At 31.6% G+C, this 13,586-nt stretch overlaps 1 protein-coding gene across 2 annotated transcripts in view; it reads left to right on the forward strand.

Moving 5' to 3' along the window:
- The window catches only part of LOC131851365 (atypical protein kinase C), a 239,487-nt gene that overhangs the window by 11,976 nt on the left and 213,925 nt on the right, over positions 1-13,586 (forward strand). The gene's annotated exons all lie outside the window — the stretch shown is intronic.

Consider the following 13,586-nt stretch of genomic DNA (forward strand, 5'->3'; position numbering starts at 1 on the left):
TTTTGGTAATTTTGGATATCCAGCTGGTGGGCCTGCTAAAATATTGTTGGCAACACCGCCCGCGCGCATGGGGAACAGTGGCATTGTGAAAATCCATGCGCGTACGCGTGTTTTTCGCGGCAATCTAAGAGCGATCACTCGGCCGGATAGTATCGTATGCGCGCGGCGCCGGCGACATTTCGCATTTCGAAACGTCCGCGCCGTTGCAGTGAACGGTCTCAGTGCTGTGTTTACTTGATTTGGTGACAGTGATTACGCGAAACGCGTGGTTAGAATGGAAGCGTCGACCTCGCTGTTGGTACCGACGGCCGGCGCAACACCGGACCACAGCCGACTGTATATGGTGCTTTTGTGTTTGTTTTTGCCACTCGTTTTTTTAACTTTCCTAGCGCGTTCACCTGTGTTTTTCTTCTCGGTTCTTTGTTTATCGGTGCAGCTGGGCATGAGAGATAATATCGCGCGGTTGACCCACATTAAGTCCAAGTTTGCACAAGGTGTAAATGTTTCGAAATGTCAAGTGTGGATTTACTAAAGATTTAGTTAACATAATACTTATACCGATAAGAGAATTGAGTTGTATCGTACACGTGCTTGCAGATTTCTGTTCGTTGTTTTAGGATTACAATACGATACCTACATATATACGTAAATTATTGGATAGGTACGTACATCATATAGATTTATCATATAGACGTGTGTTATCTCATTCACAGAATAGGTTTTGTTGTGTTATCTGAAGACGGCTGGCATTCCATTTGTGTGGTACACTGTGAAGCCTGGATTACGGTTCGCAATTGTTTCTATGTAACAGTATAAATACAAGTATACAGTACGCAAAAAGTGCAAAAAGTGACGGTGACGACACTATCGAGACCGCCGCTTGATCCAAATAAAACAAGTCCGTGGTCGCCGACTCGTAAACGAATTGTAACGAATTAAATCGACCATATGCATTTTGGTCTCCGCCAAAAAAGTAAGTTTAGACATGTTTATACATTACTAAAACAACGTCAAAAGTCTGTCAAGATAACTTGTATAATTTCTATAGACGTCTGTCCGAGACATGTAAACAAAACGCCGAATCGCGGACTATAGAGACAAATATTTGCATAATCCGCTTCCAAATTACAACCTTATCTCAAATGTAACCAAGAATCCATTTGTATACTTCTTTGTTTGTACACAAAAGCATCCTTGTCCATTCAGGGTTACCATCTTCAAAATTAAGTAATTAAAAAAAAAAATTTTTTTATTATTGAATGAAATCATTTATATAGTTAATTTACAAAAAATGTCGAAACAAGAAATATTGAAGGTCAATTGGAATCAAGTCACGTAGGTAAAGTTTAGTTATTTTGGCTGTACGCGTGCTAACTTTTTTTCAAACAATAGCTCTCCAAAGACTAACCCTAAGACGTATGTACGATATAGTACGAATTTTAGTTAGTTTTCCTCATACCCTATCTGCTTAGGTACTACTTTAACAGGCCAATAGCCCAACATACAGCCTTGATCTCCACTGGACATAAAGTATGAATCACGAATTGTCCAGTTTTGCTCGCGGTACATTTACATACGTAATGTGAGGTCTAATCTGTTTGAATAATTTGTCGATCGATTCTCAACCTTATGTATTTGGCATTAATGCTTGTGAACAATAAAAGTTATAGAACACTTAGCTAGTTTATGCGAATTATGTGATACTGTAATCAGAATTACATTTTTAAACGAAGCATTGAGTAAAGATGATTGCAAAAAAGCTACTTGTTACTAAAGATGTATATATAATAAAGCTTTCAATTTTATTTAAATTTTTATATACCAGTAAATGCGATTTTATTGACTCGCCAAAGGTTTTGCCAAATAAATGAATAGGGATCCGTTTATAGGGGTATGTTAAATAGTCTAGACCTATCAAATATACAACAAAAAAATTTATAAAAATTCGTCAAGTCGTTTCAAAGTTTGATAACAAATATTGTGACACAAAATATTTATATATTCACTATAAAATTATGCATACGGTTATAATTATTGTTGTCGTCATGACCTTGCTTTTGTCCCATGATTTGAGGTCATCGCTGTTTGTTTTCTCTACTATTCTTCTCTGTAAGCCTATGCTCCGGTTTTCACTTTCTTCCTACGCATAGCTATCATGTTTCACACAATCCATAATTTGTTTTTGTTTCTTTCACTTCCTATAAACTATTAATTATTACCATTTGCTGTTTTATTACTTGTTGTTAATTTATTGTCCTTTTTAAATCAATCTTTGCTTTTATGGTACGATTTACATTGTTTACTTTAGAAACTCTCATCAAAAATTTTAAATATTCATAAATTTGTAATTAAATAAGCGTTTTAATGCATGCTAAAGTGTTAATCATTATAAGATTATTACTATAAAAATTGTTTTATTGATATTATAACATAGTTATTATATATTCAGGACCATCAAAATTGAAGCATGAAATATATGCCAAATATTATCTATCTTATAAATGGATATATTACCTAACTCAGTAAAATTTCTATGTTTGTAAATATACAATTCAGCGGAGAGGAAATATGAAATCAGTACTTATCTTTTTCCAATATTTTGCATATCGATTTCACAATCAACATCGTTATCAAAAGGTTGACTTAAAACGATTGCTTTAGCAATATGCTTGTCTTAATGCACACAATCAAATAGTCTTTTATCGGAGTACACTTTACACATATAGTATTATAAAGTTAAATGTATGGTTAAGCATTTTCTCTCTCTCTCTGTAGTTTATTTTGCATTTAGTGTTATATTAACTTTTAAACCGCAACTGCATCAGCATGTATTCATAAAAATTGGTTAGGTTTTTAAGAGGTACTCACTTTCACATTTATGGTATCAGTAAGGCTTTATTTATTAATTTATATTTTGAATTGCACATGCATATATAATATAGTAATAATAACAATAATAAGACACATGGACGATTCACACAACGATATATATGTACATACATTTAATTCTCAATACACACATTGACTCTGTTTAAAGGATATGACAATTTTCGTAGATGGCCTCTTCCATACTTATATTATTAAAGCAAAAGCTCGTTCGTCCCTCTGTCTGATTGATACTCTTACGATTATATGTATCTTAAGTCCACTGCAACATCCGCTTAGCATTATGTAGTTCTGCTATGAATTCCTTTATTGTAACCTATTCTTAAGTATATTATATTTCTTCTTGGTTGTTTATAAAATAATACCTCGTAATACTAATGTTAACTTAGTATAATCTCTGAATTGTATACGTGTATATACTATTATCGCAGTTTCATTCGTTGTAGCTGTCTTTGGTGCATATAGTCTTTCGCATTCGTTGCATACTTTTAGATTTGAGAAGGTCATTCGATAAACAGAATATTGTGTATATATAACCTAGAATGCGTCAATGGCATTCTTTATATGACATTGATTTGCTTCGTTTTTATTATTAAATTGGCACATATTGTTTATATGAATTAAAATAGACTGTTACTTGGTATGAGTACTAATTTAGTGTCTTACATTCCGCTCTTATATAAACACAACACGTTCAGAATACCTGTGAAATTTAACATTAATATCATACATTTCTATAGCTGTGAAAATAAACAGACTAACTTCTTTACTTTCTCATTTGTATAATTAGTTATATGTAAGCAACAATGGATGATGACATTTGCTTAGATAATATTGCCGAAAATCAAAACTTTTTAAATTGTCTTGTTGCCATTACAAAGAAAAATTATATGTTATAAAATATTTATACTTATTTTATGTATGACCATGATTTTGAAATGATGTATATGTCATTGAAACTCGACTGAATCGTACCTTAGTACCAATTCCTATTACTAACATACCATTTGTACACGTTTTGCAATCAAAAACCACTTTCACCCAAGGCCGAAAATCACTAATACCAATCTACGGTTCTGCATCACTTGCCATACATGATCCAAGCATCACTTTCGCACACACGCAGATTCATTGACTGTAGAAAGAGACGACACATGCTCACGCATATCTTGGCTTTGTTCGAGAGAAAGTGCCATGTTTATTGCGTTGTGGGTGCAGCAGGACTCGGTTGCACGCGTAAGATGAACAATTTGAGATAATCTTTAATTAATGTCTAATTACTTTCTATCGCGTGAATGAGGATATGGTTTCAATTCCCACAAAATTATGGGTTACACTAATTCGAAATTTAGCTATACTATAAATATCGTAGTCGCACTTTCCATGTTAGTGGGTTTTGGCAAACATATTCATGACCTACCGTCTGCTGCCAACTACTCTGCTTGAGAATGCTTTAGTTGTACTAATATATATATATATTATACAATTTTAATAAACAAATAGCAATTACCCGCACGACATTTGAAGTTTCTTGTTCGTCGTTTTGATTACATTTCGGTCTGTTTGTTAGTGGCCGTTCGTAGGTTCTTCTAATTTAAAGTAATTACTAATAGTTTCTACATTTCGAATAGTTATTTGAAATAAAATTGTTTATGTAGTACTTTATAATGTCTGTCCTTAATTAGAATGGAACATTTTGAAATGTTCGGGTATTAAGTAAATGGAAATTAAGAAATTGTCGAGTATCTAATCATGATTAAATGTGGAAATTAATCAATTCATCAATTTGAATAAAATTGACTTTAAAATCGAGTCATCTTGTTACATGCTGAAGTGATTAAGTGGTTGGTGTATTAACGTGGTTCATTGATTTCTTTATTTTATTATACATTGTTTTTATTAATAGAAATATAGGATCATATTAAAGAATTACGACAAAAAAGCAACGAATAAATTATATGTATTATTTAGAAGGAGTGAGGACAATAATTTAAAGGTCTTTGATATGAAAGTGGATGTGAGTACATCCACTTTCATATCAAAGACTTTACATTTACAACCGTAAAGGTACAGGAGGCTCTGTCTTTACATACGAGTGTATGTAAAGACAGAACGTCTTGTACCTTTACATACATCCTCTTTTTGACGGACGCAAAGATAAATGGAGCGTGTGAAAAATGATATACATAAAAAGAGCACGCTCATCGGAGCTGTCTGGTCCGATAGAAAATAACGTACTGTGCCAACTACAAATAATGAGATAAGACAATGCAATGATGTTTTAGCCAATAATGGCATCGCCACCCATTACGTAAATTTTCTCTCGTACTTTTACGATTATTCCATGTGGTACACGAAATCGCGTGATCCTGTATCCACTTTTGAAACATTGCTATATGTATTTAATTTAGTACAAAATATACAGTCAACTGTACAACCTTCTTCCATGTGAAACCCATCAATAACCTCTTTGGTCTTTAATTAGCAATCTGTAGTTCGCCAGTTGGCACCTTGATGTGGTAGGCGTGAATATTTATGATAATATCTTAATAATAAAAGGAAGGTTTTCGTGTTGGACAGAACATGCTTACTGGTCTGGTATACGTGTAGCCTTACAAGATTTTTATGATATACCGTCTTTTTATATAGTTATTAATTATAATACGCTTGCAAACGATTTCTAAAAGAAGGTTTTCCATGTACCTTATTGTTAAAAAAATTACTAGGTAGCGCAAGGTTGATTAAGCTTGCTGGATTTGATTGCTTTCTTAGCTTCAAGGTTGGTCAAAGACAGAGACAGAAAATCTCTATTTATTTAATTTACTCTCAAGACTGTCCAGATAATTTTCTCACTCTCAATACGGCAAAAATATTATTACACAGTTTATGCAGTAAATTATGTAATTAGTTATTTTTGTTATTGCGTTTGTAAAATATTTAGAAAAAGGCCGTTGCTTAATTTGTTATTTTCATAATCTCAATCTTGACTTTATTACATGACTTTAATTTTACTTAATTTCATTATCGATTAAATTGTAGTAATAATGTTATTACGACGGAGCGAGGTTCCTTGATATATTAAAACAAAACAATATTTTTGTTACTGTCACAGGAAATACGAGGAAATAAGAAGTAAAGAAAAATGCATTTAAATAAATCGCCAAAATTTGCGTACAACGTCTGAATAAAACAAGTATCCTATTTTATATTCCAATCATAATTCGAAAGACAGTATAATGTATACTGTGTAATCTAAAAACAGTGTTTTTTCTTTTTATAAATGGTTTACGAAATGCCTCTGAGAATTTGTCCAAGATAACACTCTCCGCAGTGGGATGGCTTTGGGATAACAAACTTGTTTTAATAACATTTGTCAGTAATTTGCAATTTTCTCTTTTCAGTACTTTCTATATTTGATGCAATGTATAAATTTCTGTTTAGCATTCGCAGATATAAAATGTTAAAACTTATATTAAGTAGTTCTGATGTTTGACTTGTGTCATATGTCACTGCATTTGCTCTTGCGTAGATATTGTCGTGTCTTGGTTTGATTTAATATTAAATCCCTCGTATATACTTAGGAATAATTTAAATCAGTCTTTCTTGTGAAGCTAATTATCCTATCTATTCGTTTCTTCCTACTTACATAATCCCAAAGGCTAGCGCTAAGTTCGTATTGGAAAAAGTTGATGAAGTTATTCATGTGTGCTTGGCATAGCGTCCGAGAGTGCATTGTGCCAATAAGAATTATGCTACTCGATTTATTTCAATCGAGCAATCGATGCTGACGTCATACGAATGTTGGCATATCATAAAACAGCAGTAGCTCTTGTGGTTAATGTATCCATTTAGTACAACAAAGGGTGTGTACTCACTGAAACAAACACATGAACGTCTTGAGTGGATTTATTTATATACTGTAGAGAAAGGATCTACGTGTACTGGCTGTTTTCTTGTTTAATCTTCATCTAAAGCCCGTTGGTGCTTTTCTTCTATTTTTAGTAAATTACACCCTCTTTATTATTCCTGTACTTTTTTCATTTTTTATCTTGGCATATCATATCATATCATAGCATATCTTGCTTACTTTAATATTATCTTGATTTAGTCGCGCTTGTACTTATTTAATTTTACTTTTCATGTGTCTAAAATTTCCTAGTATTAATATTGAAGGTAACCTATTTTACATGTGCCGCTCCCTTTATATACTGAAAACTAAACGTATAAATAAAACTGCGATTTGTCAGATTTTATATAGAAAATGTTTCATTCCAGTTTTAATAACTAGAGTTATTTAACGAAATGTTTGCGAGTTATTCCGACACGTTTTTACATGCATTCGTTTTCCATTTGACTTCTGGTCATCATGGGGTGTTTTAGAGTAGCTATCTTACATATATATATATATATATATATATATATATAAGATCAACTTTTAAAAACCCTTTTAAGTCCATTAGTTGAGCGTAGCTGTAAATCGACACCGTTTGCATAATGATAACATAAATTAAATTACTCGTTTAATTAGCTTTTCGCTTTCAGAGTCGTAATTAAGATAAACTAGACTAGATTTTTAATATTTTCATAATTAACATAACATGTAAATTACTGCAAAGGTGTTTTAAATGATTGTTCTTTTTGGGAAACCTATTATGTAAAATTTTTTATACTTATTATGAAATTTATTCGAACCTCCTTTGTTTTGTATTTGGCGTTTCTGAATAGAAACTCATCGTATATATTAAAAAGGGTCGTATCATCGTATTATTTACTATTTTATCTTTAGTTTAGTAGACGTGACATTGTGAGGCTTGTACACACTACATTCGATCCTTACATATTTTGCTTACAATTTTGTGTATTCTACGCTTGAAAATAAAACTATCCAAAAATGAATACACTTAAGAAGTAACTTTTTTAAAAAATTGACTTTTTCATCCACTATACTACTTATTACTTAAAAATATGCTCAAAATTTAGAATATTTCGAAATCATCTAAACGAAAGTCAGAACTGTCTACATTGAATGGTTTCCAACCAATACAGCATTTTTTAAATAGAAAACATCTAATGTGCCATACCCTTTACATTTGCCAAGATAATTGGCCACAATTGAGCGCGACGCTGTGCTGATTTAACGACATAGCTGCTTCCTTTAAAATAATTCAAATGCGTGTGATATTTTAGTGTCAAGAACATACAGCATTTTCTTATATAAAAATTTTAACTTGAGTATGGATGGATGTTTGTTACCCTTTCATGCAAAAACTACTGAACGGATTTTGGTGAAACATTACAGTAATATAGCTTATACATCAGAATAATATATAGGCTATAAATTATATGCGGGTGATACCGCGGGCACAGCTAGTTGTCTTATAAATTTTGGAAGAGAGTGACCATTGCTTTAAGTAAAATATATCCAATAATTGTTATTATATATTAAAATACACTTGTTTAAAGTTGTTAAAGTTTAAATTTCATGAATAACTAATTTAATTTTTTATCCTTTAATGAAAAAATAAATGCGATAATTTTTTATAATACGTTTTCATATGTCTCTTAAGTTTATACTTAAAGATGTAAAAGGTCAAAAAGATCCAAAAGTTATATTATTATTGCACGCAACAAATGACCAGACAAGACATTTTAACAAATTGGCAACATTTTAAAAAATAGCATTGTAAAAACTCTAAAAAAATGTTATCATAATTTGAGCGTTTTGCGAGCCAACTTTTGTATTCTTATAATTATAGCAATAATTAATTACAACAATTAAATAAACTACATGAGAATAAACACTATGTTACATATAAAATCTACAATACTTTATTTAAATTTCGTCTCATTATTATTATTATCATAGAAGATATTAGCACTAAAGTGCATTTGAGCGTCATTATTTGGACGTGAACTCCTAATTAGAAAACTTACAAGTACTCTCACGATCTTACCAAGTCCATAATTGTTTATGCTCTTTTGAACCTTGTACTTGTCTTAATAAGACACAGGATATGGTTTTCGCATGGTATAAATTGTTCCGGTATTCCGATAACTTAGTGCTGCTGGTCTCAGTGGAGACATTCCATTTAGTACTGTTGAGCTTTACATTTCAACTAGTAATTGACTATAGTCGAGGTCAGGAAATAGATTTCGTGGCCTATACATATCTACAGGACTTTTAAAACTATTACGCATACATATATGGAGTTAAATAGATATTGCAACTGAATATATTATGCGTGCCAATACTTAAGACTAAATAAGGCTATGCAAGGTTGTAGTCGCCTAAATCCATTTACATTAGGCTCTATACAGCCTAATAATATTGGTCTAAAATTCGTTCTAACCATTCGATTAACTTAAGTAGTAGTATTAAAAATGGTTACTTAGGAAACCGTAATCTAGATTTTAGAGAATACTTCAAATATAACTCTAAGCAGTAGCATTCGTGAGAGCAATGAGATCACATAATACGCGAGTATTAGGAAAATAATTCATCTCTTCTGTATGTGAAATAAGAGAAAAATAAAAAAGAAAATGACAAAATAGTAAGTTACATTTCGAACCCCTGATGCTGCGCGTGTATTTATGGTACGACAAAACTTTTACGAAACTAATGCAATAAATAATTTCGTGCATTTATCATCAGCTTCTTTTGTTGCAAAATGTTTTATTTCGTTTAATTGTTCGTATTAAATCGTGATATAATAATGTTGTGTTGCTCAAAATACGCAATACATAAATGTTTAAAGATGTTTTTGATGATCTATGGTGTAAATTTAGCACTAGGTGTATTAGGCAATAATAATAAAAACAACGCTGTTAAATAAAAAATATTTTCTGAATACGATTGCACTTCTGTACCTCTTCTTAAATTCAGAATTAATAAAATATTGTTAGGTGTTCAATATTACAAGAATTTCAATTTCTTTTTGTTATATGACTGACGGTAAAAACGTTATTAGCAAATGCTATTCCTTCCTAAGTAAATACGAGCTTCATTCTGCAGATATACAAGGCAAAGACAATCTGAATAAAAGTACATACGATACGCGTTTCTGTATCGTTCTGAGTCGCGCATCGAGTTAACGTACCCATGTGAAATTCCTTTGATGCGTTCCGCTTTTGCGACTTCATAGGGCGAATTAAAAAAGTAGAAGGATACTTCCATTGATGTGATGACATGTGTACATATCACGCGTAGACGCACACACATGCGGATCAAAGCTTTACTGCCCCCGAGATCTGCGCAAACAGCGGAATACGACTGTGATCGAGTCTGCAAACAGCTAAACGCCATATATCTTGTTGACACCTATAATTCGCTTCAAACGGCGCAATTTGGATATGGAACTCAGTATATTTACATAAAGACAGTGTGATATTTTGAAATGGTGTGATGAAAAGAAAAGTCAGGTTTCGTATTTTATATTTAAAAGAGAAGAGCCGAAATAAAATAGATGATATATGTATCATGAAGTAAATAAACTTGATTTAGCAAATCAGATAGGACGTGTGTTAGGAAGGCCTGTTAATTGTAATTCTATAATGCGTCCAATAGCCATGTTCAATGAAGAAGTTGATACTAATTTTTACATGATGGCACAGTCATATACTTTTGCCTTACCTAATCATGTTAATAAGCGAAAATACGTATGTATGAATATATTTAAACTATAAATAATGCATACATATCTGCCTGTAATAGGCTTAAATATATTTTAGTATTGATTTATCATAGTATGATTACAAATTTCAGATTTTACTTTAATTGTCTGGGTTTATAAATCTTGATCTCCTCAATATATGGATAAGCTTTGCGGAGAATTGATTCAATAAGCGAGTATAACTACGTACACTTTCGAATACATTTCGTTTAGATGTGCTTCAATCAGGATAAATCGATCTTAGAATTGAGAGCTGACGACATGAGGGAGTTGATATCTAAAAACCATTTCCCGCAAGTATTCGGCTTCCATATCAAATTGAATTAATACGTCATTATGGTGAATTCGATATATCATAATGTAAAAATACATGTTTCAGTGATTTCATGACTGTTTGTTTTGATCTCACGGACGGAGGTTATACCAATGGTTTTTTAGAGTACGACTAGTTTGAAATATAGGTATTAAAATCCCTTTGCTAGGACTATCATTAATTATTATAATCGACATACCTCCATTTATTGCAGTGAGTTAATTGAAATAAAATTTGTCTTTGAAAGTTTTCAGAATTAAAAAATGCTACTGGATTATGTATTATTAGAACAAATGCAAATCTTAAAAATGAAAAATTTGTTTAAAAGAGTTAACAGGTAAATTTCTTGCTCGTTCTTTTTGCTTACCTAATGAGCGGTAGAATTAAAAAATAGTTCAATCCAAAGTTCTTAAATCATGTTTCCTGTTGGCAAGTTATGAATACACAGTATTAGATACTGTATATATATCAACTGTTAATAACTTTATTATTATAGATCACATGTCACGCTCACAATTATTTGACATTGCACCATATAGCGTGTTCGCGTAATGACTGCCTTAGGGTTCATATGACGTGACGAGCTTCACCTTGCTTGGACCTTGAGTGTTTTTTGAATAGGGAAATAATCTTGATTGCTTAGACGATTAACAATGTGTTTAGAAGTGTGTGAACTTGTTCACTATTATTGTCTGGTGTCTTACATATACGGAATTAAAAGTCAAACGGATGTGTTTAATCAAAAATATAAATAATCGCTTATCCCGTTTGTATACTTTTAATTATTATACATTTAAATGAATATTAAGGGCTATGAAAATTAATTGCATAAAGAAATCAGTAAATTATATTGTATTGATAGGAATATATGCTAATAAAACAATAGAATTTTATAATCATAAGATCAGTTGTCATTTCTTCTGTTTTAGACCTTTGCGAATACAAAAAGAGCGTTAAAATAACAGAAATGCTGTTGATGCTGTTGTAATTCTATAATACATTGCATGTAGCTGAAAGAGTGCTTAAAAATTCTGTAAGCGGAACACGTCTGTTAAACAAGATTAAGGCAAAAAGCCGTCTGGACGCCGTAAGCCACTGCATAATGGAGACGCCGTGATCTGATACGGCACCATTGAAAAGCTTTGTCGTTTTATACCCACTATCTTGTAATAAAGTATGCTCTGGTTTTCACTGACGGGAATGAAAATATCCGCATGATTTTTCTAGCGAATTGCAAGTCAAATCAGAACATATCGCATCGTTCATTTTGTGGTTACAAAGAGATACTTTAGTGTCCTTTCAGAAATCTATGTTTCTTTTAATAATAATTTTGACGATATGACAGTGTGTTTTTAAAAATTTATATCAGCCGAAGAAAGTTTTTCATTAATAGGGACAGCCATAGACATTAATCACGTGATGTTTTTTTAGGAATTTTAACCCCCAATTGGTCATACGATGAGATTTATGACTAATCTCCTCCCAATAATATATAGATACTCGTATTCTAAATTTTTAAAGTATCTTTGTAGGTACTAACAAATTCACGTGACTTTCGGAGGCCCCCTCCGAAAATCACGTGTATATCTTTAAATACAGGTATAAAGTATAATTTAATTTAATTCTAGAATAGTCAAGGTCGCTTTACGGTTTTAAAATAAAATGCACATTTGTCGAAAAACTAAATACACGTGATGTAAGACATCTACTACAGCCTTACTATGATATTTCGTGATTTTTGCTCCTCCTTTTGGGCTTCACGTGATTAATGGATTACCCCATACTTGGTCTTATTTCCTTACCAGTGACTCTCGTATTCTAAATAATGCAATATGCTTCCTTAAAATCGTGGGTTATGTATAAAATTGTATATGCTTTTTGCGACTAAGTTCCAACATCATATTGTGCAGAAGCTTGATAACATTTACGTGGTTTGAAATTTTATCGTGGTATTATCCAAATGCTTTGTCCTCCCGACACATGGGTGGCTGTCGCCAGGAGTCCCTACGTAATGGGACTCTAAAACCTGACATAAACAACTGTAGAGGAGCAAGGAACCTTTAAATCTGTTCTAAAGTTGCGAAACGTTAAAGCAGTTTATTTCTGCTTCTTCTTTATATTTATTACTAGTTCTTTCTCGTGATTTTTTCGTCTTATTTCATTTATGTAAAAGTGAGCTTACTCTTATGAATTGTAAAAGACGATTTTATTATTCTCAAGTTCTTTTTTAAATGAAAAAACACTATTTGAAATAATATTAAGTTTTTAAATATAATTCTAAAACACTTAGGAATTAAAAGAAATATATGTAATAATTAATATCCCATGAATATGAATAAATTTTCATCATTTGTTTATATATGTTTATGATTTAGAGATCAAATTAGATTAGATTATTTAGAGTTTTTCTTATTGATAGTCGATAATAAGGTTCAGTCGATACTGTATACTGTGAGAACAAGGTATAAAATTCTTAACAATAGTTGTACATCATGTTTTTGTTACAGCAATTCGACATTCGTTTTCTATTTCTCTATTTGTTATTGTCTTCAAGGTCTTCTTAATAATTGCCAGTTTGAACTACTTAACGTTTTAACAAGATGTCGCGGAAGCGACGTGTAAAGATTTATAGTAATGAATAGTTGAAGTATATGTCATCACAAATGTTTCGTACGTTATAATAATTTATGAAAATAGAACATTATTATTTTTCTATT

This window comes from Achroia grisella, unplaced genomic scaffold (assembly GCF_030625045.1).
Source record: "Achroia grisella isolate CSIRO2021 unplaced genomic scaffold, CSIRO_AGI_Agris_v1 utg782, whole genome shotgun sequence".
NCBI classification, from domain to species: domain Eukaryota; kingdom Metazoa; phylum Arthropoda; class Insecta; order Lepidoptera; family Pyralidae; genus Achroia; species Achroia grisella.